This window comes from Chiloscyllium plagiosum, unplaced genomic scaffold (assembly GCF_037043375.1).
Source record: "Chiloscyllium plagiosum isolate Xiang-an unplaced genomic scaffold, Cpla_swu_hap1 HiC_scaffold_34, whole genome shotgun sequence".
Taxonomy (NCBI): domain Eukaryota; kingdom Metazoa; phylum Chordata; class Chondrichthyes; order Orectolobiformes; family Hemiscylliidae; genus Chiloscyllium; species Chiloscyllium plagiosum.
Window position 1 is genome coordinate 23,109,364 of NW_028270172.1, and position 12,180 is coordinate 23,121,543.

Here is a 12,180-nt window from a genome sequence, read left to right on the forward strand (position 1 = left end):
CACACACACACACACATATGCATGCTTTTTTGATGACACAAAACTAGATGGGATTGAAAGATGGAAGGAGGCTTCAGGTCAATCTAGACAAGTTGACTGTGTGGGCAAACACGTGGCTGATACAGTGTTACATGAATCAATGTGAAGCTATACAGCTTATTGCGAGAAACAGAAAGGCAATGCATTGTTTAAATGTTGATGTGTTGGGAAATGTGGATGCTAAAAGTCTGAAATAGAATAAACAAATGCTGGAAAATGCACAGCAGGATTTGAGAGAGAAACCGAGTTAGTGTTTTGGTTTAAATGCAACTGATGAGAAGTGGAGAAGTCACAGGTTTTATGCTGATGAAACACAGAGAAGGGCAAGTGGGAGTGAAGGAGAGGTCAGGGAAAGATTAAGGGAGAGTGGATAGCAAATGTGTCATAGAAGAAAAAACAAAGAAAGTGGTGATTGTTGTCGAGAAGACAAGCCATAGTTTTCGACTAGCTGCTGATGATAGATTAGCTATGAATAATGACTGTGAGGTAGTAGTGGTCAGCACAACTGACTCACAGCATCAGAGACTCGCATTCCATTCTCAGGCGACTGTCTGTGTGGAGTTTGTACATTCTCCCTGTGTCTGCATGCATTTCTACCGGGTGCTGTGGTTTCCTCCCACAGTCCAAATTAGGTGGATTGGCCATGCTAAATTGCCCCAAAGTGTCCAGGGATGTGCAGGCTAGGTGAGTTAGCCATGTTAAACTACAGGCTATGAGGATAGAGTGGTTGTGGATGGGACACTCTTTGGATGGTCAGTGCAGATTCTATAGGTCAAATGGTCTCTATCTGCACTGGAGGGATTCTTTAATTCTAATGATTCTGTGATTCTAATGAAAACAAAACCATGACAAACAGGAATAAGATTATTGGTGGGGAATAAGAGAGGTTTATCAAAATGGAAGACAAACATAGAACATTACAGCGTAGTACAGGCTCTTCGGCCCTCAATGTTGCTCCGACTTCATACTCAACACAAATGTTGAATCCTGAAGGCTGTAAATTGCTTGACTGAATAGTAGGGTGTTGTTCCTTCAGTTTCTGCAGGAGCTGTTGTCCATTATCTCTTCTCAAAATAGTACTTCCATCTAATTCTGTTAGATCTGCTGTGGGAATTTGTTTTAATTTTAATGCAGCGGAGAGGTTGTCAACTAGTTAGTTAGTTAATTTGATATTTTTCAGAACAGTTTAAAAATGCAAGTGCTATTGAAGAGTTAGTGTGGAGTTATTGACAAGAGTGGTCCTATGCAACAGAATCACACAAATGTTAGCGCCCAGGAGGTGGTCATTTGGCCCATCATACCTGTGTGGGCTCATTAAATGAGCATCATGACCAAGTGTCGATCTTCTGCTTTTTTTCCCAGAGCCTTACACATTATGTTTTATCCAAATAATCATCCAATAGCCTGTTGCATGCCTCAGTTGAACCTCCACCATTTTTCTTGAAAGCGCATTGTATACCTCAACTATTCCATTGTGTGAAACTGTATTTTTTTCACATCATCCTTGCTTATTTTGCGCATCAGTTTAAGTATGTGCTCTCTCATTCCTAAAGGGCTAATAGGTTATGGTGTTTCTGGATATCAAGGCCACTAGTTATTTATTGCAGACATCAAGGGTCAGTTTCCATGTATACACAGGATGTATGAGGTCACAGATCCTTTTTTGTTTTATGAAGGAGCTTATTATTTCCTGCACTTTACACCCACAATCCTGTGGAGGAAGGTGAGGAGTTCAGGGGATTTCCTCAGTAGCTGCTCTTGAGCTTGGTCAATGTGGCCATTAACAGGTCTGGAGAGCCAATCATTAAGGCGATTGTGCTTCCTAACGGCCTGCCTCTCTTGTGTAGCTAATTTTGTCTGTCACCAGATCTCCTTGGCGAAGGGAGCACATGGTGTCCAAATGAAATAATAATCTTGAATTATCTAAATGTAACACAAACTTGATATGTGGATTTCATTTACTTGAAGATCTCTGCTGAGTTTATTTATGGCTAAATTAATACATATAGTTAGAACAATACCTGTGTCTTGATACTGTGCAGAGTTTGTGGTCTGTAGTCAAAGATAACTTCTATGTAGTTACGTAACTTGCACATTCAGCTCTTAAAGGAACATCACTCCACATGTGATAACACAACATCCTTTGATTAGCTTATAGGACTTTCCACATTATATTGGGTAATGTGAAGTTTGGAGGGCATCCCCAGCCTCAGGAGCAACATTGTTCTTTTTCCTTTCTCAGTTTCATTTGAAAATTATTTTGTGACAGTGCCATTTAAAAGACCAATCAATTAATTAGTTAGTTTAAATAAAAGCAAAATGCTGCAAATGTTGGAAATCTAAAATAAAACTTAGCAGGTCCAGCCATACCTCTTTGAAGAGTCATACTGGACTCAAAACTTTAACTCTGCTTTTCTGTCCAGAGGTGCTTCTAAACTTCTGTGTTTCTTCAGCACTTTGTTTTTACTTTAAGTAATTAGCTTAAGTATTTAAATTGCTTCACAAGGAGTTATGAAGAGAGACTTGACATTTGGACTGGAGTATGGAGCATTCCTGTTCAATAAAAGGTAAGGCTGGTTTGTGGAATCCCATGTTACCTGTAATTTCAGTGGCCTTGGGGAGTCTGTGTTCCACAACTATCCATGTTCAGTGAGGTTGCAGTCCCTCTTCAATCATGTGAGGGGGGCTGCTCGTCAGGTTTTGTCTGCAGTTCTGCCTCACACTCTGTTCTTTAAACAGCAAATGCTGAGAGAGGGATGGTAGGTTCGTGGGCAGGATAAATGACCTCCTTACTAACTTGCCCCTTGGACTGTCCATAGCAGCGAATGAAAGGTCTGGGGAGCAGGCAGTCAATGGGATAATTCAAACTGACTGCCTGCCTTTCTTTTAGGGGTTATTTCTGTGTCCTGGACAGTGTAACAATGGGAGATCTATACTCTTGTGAATGTACAGTATCAGGATTTATTGAACGTAACTATACAAATTCCAAAGGTGTGAAGCAGGAAAAGCACAGCCAGTCAGGCGGCATCCAAAGAGCAGGAATGACATTCCTGATGAAGAGTTTATGCTCGAAACGTCGACTCTTCTGCTCCTCGGATGCTGCTTGACCATCTGTGCTTTTCCAGCATTACCCTCTTCGACTCCGATCTCCAGCATCTACAGTACCCACTTTCTCCTAGTAACTATACAGATGATGGATATCTAACTTGAAGCCCTCCAAACATAGTCCCAAGTGATTTAACATCAGTATAACATGGCTTCATTCGCATATGCTGAGTAACTAAACCCAGAGTAAAGGTAGACAGAATGGGAATGCACCGTGTCTGCAGCTTTGCTCAAGTCCTTCCACAACCAGTCAGCCCTGCTGCAGCTGGAGTGCATTATTTGTTCCTGAAATGACGTGTAGGGTTCCAGTTTGCACTCACTAATTTGCTGATTTTTAGGTGGTTCAAATCACCCCTAGATCCCTGGTTCTGACACTGGATTTATTTAGGGATGTGAAATGAAAAAAGCAGTAGCCGGGTGTTTCAGGGCAAAAGAATCTCTATGTTTATTAAGAACAAAAAGGTAAGTATAATACGAAATTTAAAGGCAAATGCAATAACACAGAGGACAGTAATTAAAACACTATGAAATTAAACACAGGTTAAACACTGTTAGAAGCTAAACAACAGTTTTAATCATGGAGATTTCCAGCAGGCTTCCTACCGTTGGGGTTCCCTGTACTATCACCACCCACCTTCCCCTCCCTGCTAGTTAGGTGGGATACTGTAGGGTCTCAGGAATTTAAGCTCACCACTGGGAATAAATGCAATTTTGAAATACAGCTGACCGTTCCTGCTTGCTGTACCCAGTGCCTCGATTAAGACTTCAGAGGGTATAGGCCTACAGTCTGGGTTGGGTCCGCTAATGCAGTTGGAGGTGTTTCAGATTTATCAGGTGAGTACTTGGTTTTCCTTATTTTGCAGTAGTGCTTGTGACCCGGTTTTACCTCAGCATGTGTCTGAGGCCTTGTGGTGTCAGTTGGGGTTGGTGGTTTTCGGAGATTTTTTGTTCTTCAGCCTGCTGGTCATGGTCAGTTACTGTTGGTCCCCCTGGTATGGAACAAGCCTGTGTTGGAAGGTTTTCGGAATTGCTGTCAGGATTTCCCTTTTGGGATAACTACAGATAGCTGTTGGGGCGATAGCTGTTTGGGATTTCTCTTCTGGAAGGAGGTTACTTTCTGTGGAGGTTACTTTCAGGGCAGTAGCTCATTCAAGTGAGAGATCGGGGCCAGCAAATATCCTAATTGTGGGCCTCTTATCTATATGCCAAATCTGCGTGTGTTATTGTGTTACTGGTGCTCCCTTTGAGGTCAATTGGCTTCCTGACAGTTAAGAGTACATGTGAATGTATTTTGATTGAAGTTGAATACCCAATATTTGTGGGAATGAATAGTAATTGAAGTTGAATGTCCGCTATCTGTATAGGTTCTAGGATGTCTGGATATTTTGTAGCACAGGTGGAAAGGTTAGTTTCAGTCTAGAGTGTAAGGTCTGTTTGATTGTTCTCTTAGTGTCGAAGTTTGAATTGAATTTTCGGGCTGAATAATGGTCACCTCTATGTCTGTGTATTTTTCCCAGCATGCAGCCCAGCTTCCTTTTTTTTTGACTTCTAAAAGTTTTTTTTTGAAAGGTCCAGAGTTTTAGTCTAATATTTTAGATAATAGGGATTTTTGCTTAATCCTACACATTTTAATTTAATTTAATAAGTTTCTGTTGAAGTTTTGGCCTCAGTGACCTTATAGATGGACTGTCAATTTATTAGTCAGATTTAAGTGCTTCATACTTTGCTCAAAAGATGGGCCAGCTGGGACATTGGATTAGTAAGGAGAGGCAAATTATTATGTAACTTTTGTTCATGAAAAAAATGGCAGGAAAAGATTGTATCTAATTTTGTTCTTCACTTCAGACCCATTTATCATTGAAAACATCTTCCACGTCTGTACACATTTGCCTTACACAACTGTGGTGGTGCTGGGGAGGGTGGGGGTTGGATGATGCAGGAAGACCAGTTTTTCCGCTCCTATAATCATAGAATCCCTACAGTGAAGAAACAGGCCATTTGGCCCAACATGTCCATACTGACCCTCCAAAGAGTATCCTGCCCAGACTCATTCCCTTACCCTATTACTCTACATTTCTCCTGACTAATGCACCTAGCTTACACATCCCTGAACACTATGGGCAATTTAGCATGGCCAATCCACCTGACTTGCACATCTTTGGATTGTGGGAGGAAACTGGAGCACCCGGAGGAAGACTCAGGGAGAATGTGCAAACTCCGCACAGACAGTCAACCAAGGTTGGAATCAAACACGGGTCCCTGGCGCTGTGAGGCAACAGTACTAACCACTGAGCTAACTATAACACATACAATGGCAAGTGATGGTCATCAATTCCTGATGAAGGGCTCCTACCCGAAACGTTGATTTTTCTGCTCCTGGAATGCTGCCTGACCTGCTGTACTTTTCCAGCACCACTCTAATCTAGACTCTGCAGCATTTGCAGTCCTCACTTTCACCAATGCAAATCTGCTGAGTGTTAACCCCGAGCGTTCCTTACTAACGTAGAGAAGGAGAGCTTTCTTTCCTGACTCTCATGTAAGACTTCACACATAAACAATGACTAATCAAATCACTGCCCCCATTCCAGCCCATCAAACTCCGGCCCTGAATGACAGTTTTTTTTCTGCCTCCTGCCTGGTTCCCAGCTGGCATATGGCCAACATATCAATCTGGCCAGCTAACAAATGGAACATGGTAGGGGTGAAATTGAGGTGGCACAAAATAAATACAGTAGTCACTAGTACCCCCAGATTGCTTCCCCTTTCCCCCCTTTCTTTTAAGGCCAATGTAAGCAAAGAAAATAGGAACAGGTGTAGACTCCTCCATTCAATCTGATCATGGCTAATCGTCCAACTCGGTACCCTAATCCTGCTTTCGTTCCCTTTGATCTATACGTCCCTAAGAGCTTTATCTAACTCCTTCTTAAAACATTCAATGTTTTGACTTCAGTCACTTTCTGTGGCAGAGAATTCCACAAGGTCACCACTCAATGGGTGAAGAAATCCATCCTTATCTCAGTCCTAAATGACCAAACCCGTACCCTTACACTGCGACCCCTGGTTCTGGACTCCCAGTCATTGGAAACATCCTTCCTAAATTTAGTCTGTCTAATCTTCTTTCTATGAGATTCCCCCTTATTCTTCTAAATTCCAGTGACTATAGTCCGAACTGATCGAGTTTCCTATCCTCATACCTCAGTCTTGGCATCCCATGAAATCAATCTGGTGAATCTTCATTGCACTCCCTGCATAACTAGAACATCCTTCCTCAGATAAGGAGGCCAAAACTGCAGGCAGTACTTCTGGTGCGATGTCACCAAGGCCCTGAACGATTGCAGCAAGATATAATTTGTACCTGTATGTCTTTGTTTCCATTCTCCTCTCTTTGTTGCACCAGGTGAATTGGCCATGCTAAATTGCCCATAGTGTCAGGGATAAATGTGGGGTAGGGGAATATGTCTGAATAGGTCTGGGTGGGTTGCTCTTCAGAGGATTGGTGTGGACTTGTTGGGCTGAAGGGCATGTTTCCATACTGTAGGGAATCTAATCTAATCTAATCCAAACTACTGTGTAACATAAATCTGATGTTCTCAGAAGCTCATACATCAGGTATTCTGGGTTGAAAAGCTAGGCCCTGCCAATTGCACAGAAGGATGTATCAACTGAACATGTTCAAACCTTTGAATTTATTCACAGTCCAGGATGTTAGCGTTTCTGAATGATAATCTGCTGTTTTGATGTACTTGCTTTCCCACGGTTTTATCTTTTGCATAAATAAAAAACAAACAGTGGGTTTGCAACAGTCCGAATTCTCTGAGGTTGTGTTAAAACACTTGTTCCACAACACAATTGCTTGCATTTTATGCATTTGGAAATTGGTTGGCTTGCTCCTTGAAACATGCAATGCAAAAAATGAATAATCACAAACATCTGCAGAGCTATCACTAGCTTGACTTCTTACTGTTTGCCCTGGCTGGATACATTGGAATTGGCTAGTAATATCTGAACCTTCTAGGAAATGATAGGATTATTCTCCTTCAGCTTATTCCACTGAGTACTTTACCTCTGGCCAACTCTAAAACTGCCCATTTCGATTATACTCAACAGACAAAGGAGATGGATCCGGACCAGAGGAATTCAGCTCAAAGTATTGATTTACATTTCAAAATCTATTTGTGACCCAGAAAGGAACCTGAGGCTCTGTTCAGTAAATAAAATGTAGCAAAGTGCCTTAAAATCAAACCGTAAAAGACTCTTGTGTACAAAATAATTTCAATTAATGGAATAAATAGGAACATAAAATTTGACAAAATTATGTCTCCAAAGGAGGCCTTTCAACTATTTTGTCTAGGCCAGCCAATAACAAGCTTTTCAGTCTAATCACATCTTCCTCCATGTCCTGTCAGCTATGGCACTCCACAGTGCATTTACTATCAATTTGTTTTTCAAACAAGTTTGCACCCCATCCAGCAATAAGTTCCAAACCAGTCTCCAGGACACATTCCTCCCTTCCATTTAACTTGTAAATTGCTTTATATCCGTGCCCCTTGGTTATTGATCACACCCCATGTTACTAAGTCCTTCCTGTCAATTGTATCAAGGCCTGCATACACCTCAATTAAATCTCCCTTCAGCCTCCTTTATACCAAACAAAACTAGCCCAGTCTGGTTAAGCTTTCCTCATTGCGAAAGTTCACCATTGCTGAAAACATCCATTTATTAACATTTGTACCCTTTCCAGGGTGATTACTTCCTTCCTGTAAGGCAGTGATCAGAATTTAATTGTGGCCAAACCAGTGATATTTTTAGCATTACTTTCCTGTGTTTATATCCAATCTTTGGCTAAAAATGCAATGCAACTTGTCAAACTTTCTTGCAATCTTGTTTACTGGCTTGATACCTTCAGGAATTGGTCACATGCACTCCAAGATTCCTGCATCCATCCAGACTTGTCAGTGTTTGGCAATATATTGTGTATTCTCTTGCCCGTTTGTTCTCCCAGAATGTGTCTATATTTAGATTTAGATTTAATTGCTTTGTATACTCAAGTACAGGAGTACATTGAAAAGTGCATAATGTTACCATACATGGTGCCATCTTAGGTACAAAGTTACCTCGGTACAAAAAAAACTACTTTCCTTATTTTTCCTACATTTGCCACTACTCTGCTGACCCCAGCAGTCTGTTGGTATCTTCAGACAATCTACAGCCGATCTTGGAATGCAGCTGTCATTTCTCCCTGAATCCCAGGGGCTCTTTGCCTTTTTGACCTGTATGCCTTGTAACACTTTGTCAAAGCCTTGCTAAACTCCAGGCTGCCTGGGTTACAATTCATTTGGGTCTGCTCATATATCAACTTTTGAAGATGTTAAGCCCTTTAATATTTCAAATATTTATGCCTTCTAATATGTGATGTTTAACTCCTTAACTACAATCGCTGCATTGTGAGGACAAATGCAAGTTCTCCTATCTCAGTCTTCTGTCTCCACATACATTACCTGTTCTATTTCTAAACAGCCCTGCTCTTTGCCTAGTTATCCATTTGCTTCCTAGGTATTTCTACAAACATTTTTGGATTTCCTTTGCTTTTTCAACTTTTGTTTTGTTTTGCTAACTCCTTCAACTGTATGCATTAACTTAACTAAATAACTCCTGTACTGTCTCTACACCTCTATGCTTCATGCAGTATAACAATTCTCTGTAGCTGACATAAGTGTTTCTTTTATCCTTTTTCCAACTCCTTTTGCTCTTTGACATGATTGCAGTCGCTAGATTTAGAGATTTCACCATTTTCTTTGTCGGAACATAGAGAAAATAAAAAAAACTATCTCTTCCTTGAGAGCTTCCCACAATATTTACACTGACTTACTGTCTGTTTCCTGTCTATATTGTCAAACTCACAGTCCAAATTTTCTGCCATGTGCTGAGAGGTGGGGAGACTGGATTAAATGACACTGGAAGGTGCTAGCAGTGGGCTGTGGGGCTTGCCTGATGTCTCCAGTAGCTAGAAAGTTGGCAGAACGGACAGCTTTTTGAGGGTGGGGGGCAACTCAATGACATGAATGGTCAGTCAAGGATGAGTTACTCCCTCCTTCTGCATCTTGTCAGTATTGGTTAGGCCTGAAACTGTTTGGGGAGATGACCCTATGAAACCCACCTGCAGAGAGTTGGGCTGTGCTCCTTTATGGAATCTCCACAGGACACAGGTGGGTCACTTAGTGGTAAAGGTCAACCTCTCTGCAATGGACAATGTTGAAATGAGCAACATGGGACAACAACATTCCCCTATCCTCGACAAGCCAATTTAAATGCTCCCCAAAAGCGCAAGCAAACTACACAACGATAATAATGATCCTAGTGCATGGTGCATCCAACATGGATGAGCTTGAACACTCATAAGACTGATCCCAATAATCTAAAATTATTCCTTCTGACCCATCTTTCCAACCAGGTCTCATCTGCCCTATTCACCTTTTTCTATACTTACATGACAGTGGAAGCAAAGGGACTGCCATTTTTGCAGCCCTACTACTTAATTTATTTCGGAGCTTCCTAAAACCTGTCCGTCAATGATACTGATATAGAGCAAAACTTCCAGCTGTTCACCTTCCGACCGTTGAATGGTCTGCAAATGATCAATTAAATCTTAGACCCTGGCACTAGAGAGGCAACATACCATCTGGGAGTCACACCTGCAGCTGCAGAAACATCTGCTTACTTCTGTGAACTCCTGAATTCCCCAACACAATTGCTTCTAAACTTTGCTGAAATAACAGAATTATTCAGGACTGAAATTTAATACAAGACTTTTTTAAAAAATTTATTCATGTTGTTAGCTGGGCCAGTATTTCTTGCCTATCCCTAGTTGTCCAGGGGGCAGATAAGACTCAAACACATTGCTGTGGGTCTGGAGTCACATGTAGGCCAGACCAGGTAAGGATGGCACTTTCCTTCCCTGAAGGACATTAGTGAACCAGATGCTTCTTTTTTTCCCCAACAATGGTCATTGTTAATCTCTTATTTCCATGTTTTGTTTCTTCAAATTCAAATTCCACTATCGGCCACGGCAGGATTTGAACTTGGGTCCCCAGAACATTACCTGGGTCTCTGGATTAACAGTCCAGCGATGATAATATCACTAGACCATCACTTCCCCAATATATTCTGAAGAGAATACCAGAGAATGGATCAAGATGTCTGGAAGTCCCAAATTTGGCGGTTCTGATCAATTGAATGACCAGTTAAAGATTATTGTAAAGGGAAACTTTATTTTTGACTCTTATCCATGAGTTGCAGGATGTTTCAGAGAACAGAAACAAATTGTAAAGAGTAACGTAGCTGTTGCTTGTTACAGTATCTGAACTCATGCTGCATGTACTAGGTAAGGAAAGCAATGCATTAAGTTGTTCAGATGAAGAAAAAGACTGTGTGGAGTTTTTACATTCTCCCAGTGTCTGTGTGGGTTTCCTAAGATGTGCAGGTCAGGTGAATTGGCCATGCTAAATTGCCCATAGTGTTAGGTGCATTAGTCAGTGGTAAATATAGGGTAGGGGAATGGGTCTGGGTGGGCTACTCTTCGGAGGGGTGGTGTGGACATGTTGGGCCGAAGGGCCTGTTACCATACTGTAGGGGATCTCATCTAATCGAATTAAACAAAATTATTCTTTACGGGATGTGGCATCACTGGCAAGGCCACCATTTGCTGACCATTCCTCATTACCCTTGAACTGAATGGCTTGCTAGTCTATTTCAGAGGGCAGTTAAGGGCCAGCCACATTGCTGTGTATCTTGTAGGCCAGAGCAGATTTCTTTTCTTAAAGGACATTCGTGAACCAGTTTGAGTTTTTGTGACAGCTCATGGTCACAACTATTGACACCAGGTTTATATTCCAGATTTAATTAATTGAATTTAAATTCCACCAACTGTTGAACCTGTGTGCCCAAAGCATTAGCCTGGGCTTCTGGATGGCTAATCTCAAAACATTACCATTACACCACTATCTTCGCGCAAGATCAGACCGCCTCCCTCAAAATCATGAGGACTGAATTTTTTTGAAAATGTACATGGCCCCACTACAGCAATAAGAGAAGGTCATTTAGCAGCTGAAATTAGCTCTGCCATTCTATTAGAACATGGCTGATATACACCACCACTCTATTTGCTACATATCCTGTTACGTTCTTGCTGAACAGAAATCTATTGAATGTGGTTTTGATTTCATAAAATTAGTCCCTTTGCCTTCTGTGCGAGAATGGTTAATAATTCAATTACTTTACTCCAATTACAGTCTTCACTAAGTTATGAGCAAATTTCTTACTCTATAACCTCTGCAACAAAATGTTTCTTTAAATAATTCAATGTGCACTCCCCTTTAACTGCAAGAAATAGCAAACTTGAATTTTGATTTAGTTGAGTGTCAGAGAGGTTTTAACAATATTGACCAGCAGAAAAGTTAAATTCCTATTTTAGATGTACAACACAGGTTAAGGAAATACGTTCAAGTAAAAGCCAGACCAAATGATCATTTTTCTGTTTGACTAGCTCACCCTGCACCCTATTCAAAGTGAATAGGAGAACAGTCCTTCTGTTTGTTCCCTCACGGCCCTATCTGAAAGATCTCTCCGTCTCTAACAGTAATATCTTAATAATTCATTTGTACAATGAAAGACAAAATAGTCTTGAAATGACAAAGCTGGCAAGACCAATTGATTCTAGGAGAAAGTGAGGACTGCAGATGCTGGAGATCAGAGCTGAAAATGTGTTGCTGGAAAAGCGCAGCAGGTCAGGCAACATCCAAAGAGCAGGAGAATGTTTCAGGCATAAGTCCTTCATCAGGAATGAGGCTTGTGGGCCAGGGTGGGTGCTAGAGTCCCAGAAATGTTCTCTGAAATGATCCGCAAGAAGGCGCCCTGTCTCCCCGATGTAGAGGAGACCACGCCGGATGAAACAGATGCAGTAGATGACATTGGACAGGCGCACCCATCAACCGCACCGCCCCGTGGCTGAACACTTCAACTCCCTTTCCCACTCCATCA